The 6,906-nt window shown below is 41.1% G+C and overlaps 1 non-coding gene across 1 annotated transcript; it reads left to right on the plus strand.

Moving 5' to 3' along the window:
* Positions 1 to 468: 468 nt before the first annotated feature.
* Positions 469 to 572, plus strand: LOC112745066 (small nucleolar RNA R71). The gene has a single exon (XR_003173013.1). It is a non-coding gene; the product is annotated as a small nucleolar RNA R71 (small nucleolar RNA).
* The last annotated feature ends 6,334 nt before the right edge of the window (positions 573 to 6,906 follow it).

A 6,906-nucleotide genomic window follows, 5' to 3' on the forward strand; every position in this document is an offset into this window, starting at 1 on the left:
TGGTTTTGTGGTTGGGTTTGTTGGTTCCCCCACCCAAAGTTTGGGTGATTTTTCCATCCTGGGTTGTAAGTGTTGGAATGTGGATCATATGATTGCCTTTGTTGGTTTCCCACATAGTTGGCCTCTTCCCAATCACCTCCTTCAATGCTTACTTCCTCTTGATCTTGTGTGTGTATTGTAGCCACTTGCTTTGTTTCTAATTGCCTGGTAAGCTCTGCTAGTTGCTTGGCAAACACCTTGTTTTGGGCTAGAATTGTATCAACATGGTTCAGCTCCATGACTCCCTTAGTGTTGTGCCTCTCTGATGCATAGTAGTACTCATTCTCAGCCACTGTCTCAATCACTTCAATGGCTTCTTCCACAGTCTTTTTCCTGTTCAATGAACCTCCTGATGAATGGTCTACAGCCTTCCTTGATTCATAAGAGAGTCCATCATAGAAAATATGCAATTGCACCCAATCATGGAACATGTCTGGTGGGCATTTCCTTGTCAAATCCTTGAATCTCTCCCATGCCTCGTAGAGAGTTTCACCATCTTGTTGTCTAAAAGTCTGAACCTCAGATCGAAGCCTATTGACCTTTTGTGGGGGGTAGAAACGTGCCAGAAACTTGCTTTCCACCTCATCCCATGTTGTTAGACTCCCCCTTGGGAATGATTCCAGCCACTTAGCTGCTTTGTCCCTAAGTGAAAATGGGAACAAAAGCAGTTTATAGGCATCTTCCTGGACTCCATTGGACTTCACAGTGTCACAAATTCTCAGGAATTTTGTGAGATGTTGGTTGGGATCTTCATTAGCACTACCACCAAATGAACAATGATTCTCCACAAGTGATATTAGCTGTGGTTTGAGTTCAAAATTGTTGGCCTGAATGGGTGGTTTCTGAATGCTGCTACCACAATTCCCAGAGGTTGGGTTTATGTATGAACTAAGAACCCTCCTCTCAGGAATGGCATTGTTTCCATCAGCTCTCTCATGGTTGTGAACTTCTCTATCCATGTTGAGATCTAGAGCTTCCTCAAAATTGTCCTCAGATTCTCCTTCAGATTCTTCTTCTCCCAGTACTCTCTTCCCTCTTGCTTCCCTTCTAAGTCTATGAAGGGTCCTCTCTGGTTCGGTATATGGAGGAGTTGATGTCTCTCCTCTCCTACCTGTCATACAAGAACACAGCACAGGCAACAAACAAGTGAAATACTCTTGGTTAATGGAAGAGTATGGTTAGAGCAATTGAGGAATTAATTCAAACAGTTAGTGAGTCAGTGAGTTAGTTGCTTGAATTTAAAGGCATAAAGAAAGAAAGTATGTAACAGAGTGCAGAAATTAAATTTCAACAAGTAACTTGTACTGAATTAATCAAAACAAAAAAAACATGCTCAATCTAGTTAACTTCCAATTTGAGAATTGTCAATCGAAAACCAATCCCCGGCAACGGCGCCATAAACTTGATGCACATAAACTAGTTATGCTACGATTTAGGAAATTGCACGATCGGCAAAATTCCTTCCGGCAAGTGCACCGGTTATCGTCAAGTAAAAACTCACAATAGAGTGAGGTCGAATCCCACAAGGATTGGTTGAGTGAGCAATTCGGATTAGAAGTGTGTTCTAGTTGAGCGGAATCAAGATTGAGATGAGAATTGCGGAATGTAAAATTGGCGGGAAAAGTAAATGACAAGAAATTGAAATGGCGGAATCTTAAATTGCATGAATTAAAGAGCAGAAACTAAATTGCTGAAATTAAAAGGGAATGGGGGTGATTGCATGAATTGAGTTGCAGAATGTAAAGAGAAGATGGAAATCAGAAATGGGGGATTCATTGGGTTATAGGAGATATTGAGATCTCCGAATCAAAACATGTTTATCTCTTCCTCAAGCAATGCGTTCATTGAATTTTGCTTGGCAATCTTATATGATTGGATCCCAATCCCTTGGCTCACCAATTCTCTCTAAAAATGAACAAATTCCCAATCCCTTGGTTTAAATGTTCATAAGAAGAGATGATGCTCGATCACTGATTATACCACACAGTTTCATGAACCACAATTCGGTAGGATTACATGTCACAATATCCATCCAAACCCCAATCCAATTCACTGTGAGAAAGCTTCTCTAGCATGAATCCTCCATTCCTTTCCCAAGGTTCCGAAGGATTCCAATTATGGGTAGTTTCTTTCCCAAGACAACTACCCAATGGAATTAGATCGAGAAGCTTTCTAACAAAATTCAAGAGAAAAGATTGAAGAAGAAGATAAACTATTATTGATTCATTGAATTACAATAGAGCTCCCTAACCCAATGAAAGGGGGTTTAGTGAGTCATAGCTCTGAATTCAATTACAAAGATATGAAAACTAGCTAAAAGTGAAAGTAAAAGTCCCTCCTCACTTCAATTCTATCCTATTTATACACTTTCTATATTGAGCTTCTGTTATGTTTCTTGGGCTTTGAGGCCTCTCCCTGCTTTCCTTTTGCTTTGGGTTTATGATCCATAATCTTGATGAGGCTGCTGATCCAAATTCTGTAACATTCATTGAGCCAACTTAGTGATAATCAAATAATAATACATGACTCAACAAATTGAAATTTCAGACTCATCAATCCTTTAGGCCCAATCCCATAAACCATGATATTCAATTGGGTTTCATACCGGAGTAAGTTTAAGTTAATGTTTGTGCTCAAAGACTAACTTAAACCACAATATTTTTGGCCCAGAAACCTTTTCCAAGAGTGGCGTTTAAGTTGCAGTTTAAGCTTAAACTACAGCTTAAACGCCAGACACTTCCAGTGAAGCCTTTTGTAGAAGCACGTTTAAGCTTCAGTTTAAGGTTAAACTGAAGCTTAAACGTGGAAATGGAAGAAGGCAGCCCTGGAGAGTCATGTAGTCGAACACGTTTAAGCTTCAGTTTGAGGTTAAACTGAAGCTTAAACGTTGAGATAGGAAGGGCAGCCCTGGAGGTCGAACACGTTTAAGCTCCAGTTTAAGGTTAAACTGGAGCTTAAACGTGGAAGAGGAGAAAGCCATCCTGGAGGTCGAACACGTTTAAGCTCCAGTTTAAGGTTAAACTGGAGCTTAAACGTGGAAGAGGAGAAAGGTAGCCCTGGAGGTGTCGAACACATTTAAGCTCCAGTTTAAGGTTAAACTGGAGCTTAAACGTGGAAATAGAGAAAGCAACCCTGGAGGAGAAAACTTGGTCGAACACGTTTAAGCTCCAGTTTAAGGTCAAACTGGAGCTTAAACGTGGAAATGGCTCCCTGGTGCACTTCCCATTTCTGGCGTTTAACCTCCAGTTTAAGGTTAAACTGGAGGTTAAACGTGGAAATGCTTCCTGATTGGCATTCTCATTCTGGCGTTTAACCTCCAGTTTAAGGTTAAACTGGAGGTTAAACGTGGAATGCTTCTTTGGTGAGACTTTCATTCTGGCGTTTAACCTCCAGTTTAAGGTTAAACTGGAGGTTAAACTTCAGTTTCAGCATTTCTTAGCCTTCATGATTCTGGCGTTTAAGCTCCAGTTTAACCTTAAACTGGAACTTAAACTCCACATGTGATATTCAAGCTTCCTTTATTGACTTTGTTGCTTCCTTGCCTAGCCTCTTCTTCCCTGAAATCATCCAAACAATTGCATCAAAGTCTTGCAAAATTTCATGAGAATTCTCCCATTCATAGCATTCAAGTAATATAACTAAAACTCATGGAATTTGCATCAAAATCATATTGTTTGGATGGTTCATTGCTTTGTTATTCTTTTAACCATTCTTGGTTACTTTAAGCTCAAGAAAATGCATAAAACCACTAAAACTAACCGAAAAATACTAGTGAAACTAGCCTAAGATGCCTTGGTATCACTCCCCAATCATGATACTATAGATCATGATGGCCCGGTCTATAGTAACTTCAGCTAGTAGGAATGATTGAGTGTTGAATAAACTCCAACCATCCTCTAGCTACAGGCTTAAGGTCCAGTCTTCTCAATTAAACCGGCTTGCCTCTTGAGTCAACTTTCCATTGAGCTCCTTCCACACATATGTCCATGAGGACTTGGTCCAACCTTTGATCAAAGTTGACCCTTCTAGTGTAGGGGCGTGCATTTTCTTGCATCATTGGCAAGTTGAACGCCAACCTTACATTTTCCGGACTGAAATCTAAGTAATTCCCCCGAACCATTGTAAGCCAATTCTTTGGATTCGGGTTCACACTTTGATCATGGTTCCTAGTGATTTATGCGTTTGCATAGAACTCTTGAACCATTAAGATCCCGACTTGTTGAATGGGGTTGGTGAGAACTTTCCAACCTCTTCTTCAGATCTCATGTCGGATCTCCAGATACTCATTCTTTTTGAGCTTGAAAGGAACCTCAGGGATCACTTTTTTCTTGGCTACAACTTCATAGAAGTGGTCTTGATGGACCTTTGAGATGAATCTCCCCATCTCCTATGACTCAGAGGTGGAAGCAATTGCCTTCCCTTTCCTCTTTCTTGAGGTTTCTCTGGCCTTAGGTGCCATTAATGGTTATGGAAAAATAAAAAGCTATGCTTTTACCACACCAAACTTAAAATATTTGCTCGTCCCCGAGCAAAAGAAGAAAAATGGAGGAGAGGGAGAGAGGTGTGTATTCGGCCAAGGGGAAGAAGAAAGGGTTGTGTTGTGTGAAAATGAAGAAGGAAAGAGGGGTTTATATAGGAGTGGGGGAAGGTTTAGGGTTTGGCCATTAGGGTTGGGATTGGGAGGGAAAAAAGTTTGAATTTTGGAGGTAGGTGGGGTTTTTAGGGAAGAGAGGAGGGATGTGAGTGGTGAAGAGGTGATGAGGAAGAGTGATTGAGGTGATTGGTGAAGGGTATTTGGGGAAGAGAGTTATGAAAAGGTGTGAAGAGGAGAGAAGAAAAGGTGGGGATCCTGTGGGGTCCACAGATCCAGTGGGTCAAGGACTTAACATCCCTACTCCAATTAGGCGTGTAAAATGCCCTTAGTATGCATGTCTGGCGTTAAACGCCAGCTTGCTACTTGTTTCTGGCGTTTAACGCCAGCTTGATGCTTCTTTCTGGCGTTAAACGCCAGTTTGATGCTTCTTACTGGCGTTTAAATGCCAGTAAGTTCTTCCTCCAGGGTGAGCTGGTTTTAATGCTGTTTTTCATTCTATTTTTGATTTAGTAGTTTTTGCTACTCCACATGATCATCAACCTAAAAAAAATATAAAATAACAATAGAAAATAAATAGATATAGTTTAAAAAAAACATTGGGTTGCCTCCCAACAAGCGCTTCTTTAAAGTCAATAGCTTGACAGTGAGCTCTCATGGAGCCTCACAGATGTTCAGAGCATTGTTGAGACCTCCCAACACCAAACTTAAAGTTTGACTGTGGGGGCTTTGGTTGACTTTGCAGTGAGAGAAGCTTTTCATTCTTACTCTCCATGGTTACAAAAAGAGATCCTTGAGTTTTAAACACAAGGTTGTCCTCATTTAGTTGCAGGACCAACTCTCCTCTGTCCACATCAATCACAGCTTTTGTTGTGGCTAGGAAGGGTCTTCCAAGGATGATGGATTCATCCTCATCCTTCCCAGTGTCTAGGACTATGAAATCAGCAGGGATATAAAGGCCTTCAACCTTTACTAGCACGTCCTCTACTAGTCCATAAGCCTGTTTTCTTGAGTTGTCTGCCATCTCTAATGAGATTCTGGCAGCTTGCACCTCAAAGATCCCAAGTTTCTCCATTACAGAGAGTGGCATTAAGTTTATTCCTGACCCTAGGTCACACAGAGCCTTCTCAAAGGTCATGGTGCCTATGTTACAGGAAATTAGGAATTTACCAGGATCCTGTTTCTTTTGAGGTAATTTATGGCTATCCAATGCATTCAGTTCATTGGTGAGCAAGGGTGTTCATCTTCCCAAGTCTCATTACCAAATAATTTGGCATTCAGCTTCATAATTGCACCAAGGTATTTAGCAACTTGCTCTTTAGTAATGTCTTCATCCTCTTCAGAGGATGAATACTCATCAGAGCTCATGAAGGGCAAAAGAAGGTTCAATGGAATCTCTATGGTCTCTAGATGAGCCTCAGATTCCTTTGGTTCCTCAAAGAGAAACTCCTTATTGGTTACTGAGCATCCCAGGAGGTCTTCCTCACTAGGATTCACGTCCTTCTCCTCCTTTCTGGGTTCGACCACACCAAGTAAGGTTATGGCCTTGCACTCTCTTTTTGGATTCTCTTCTGTATTGCTTGAGAGAGTACTAGGAGGAGTTTCAGTGACCCTTTTACTCAGCTGGCCCACTTGTGCCTCCAGATTTCTAATGGAGGATCTTGTTTCATTCATGAAACTTAGAGTGGCCTTAGACAGATCAGAGACTATATTTGCTAAGCTAGATGGACTCTGCTCAGAATTCTCTATCTGTTGCTGAGTGGATGATGGAAAAGACTTGCTATTGCTAAACCTGTTTCTTCCACCATTATTAAAGCCTTGTTGAGGCTTTTGTTGATCCTTCCATGAGAAATTTGGGTGATTTTTCCATGAGAGATTATAGGTGTTTCCATAGGGTTCACCCATGTAATTCACCTCTGCTATTGCAGGGTTCTCAGGATCATAAGCTTCTTCTTCAGAAGATGCCTCTTTAGTACTGTTGGATGCAGCTTGCAAACCATTCAGACTCTGAGAAATCATATTGATTACCGAGTCAATATTTTGTTTTGAGCCAATATGGCATTCAAAGCATCAATTTCAAGAACTCCCTTCCTCTGAGTCGTCCCATTGCTCACAGGATTCCTTTCAGAAGTGTACATGAACTGGTTATTTGCAACCATGTTAATGAGTTCTGAGCTTCTGCAGGCGTTTTCTTTAGGTGAATGGATCCACCTGCAGAATGGTCCAATGACATCTTAGATAATTCAGACAGACCATCATAGAATATATCCAGGATG

This window comes from Arachis hypogaea, chromosome 14 (genome assembly GCF_003086295.3).
Source record: "Arachis hypogaea cultivar Tifrunner chromosome 14, arahy.Tifrunner.gnm2.J5K5, whole genome shotgun sequence".
Classification (NCBI taxonomy): domain Eukaryota; kingdom Viridiplantae; phylum Streptophyta; class Magnoliopsida; order Fabales; family Fabaceae; genus Arachis; species Arachis hypogaea.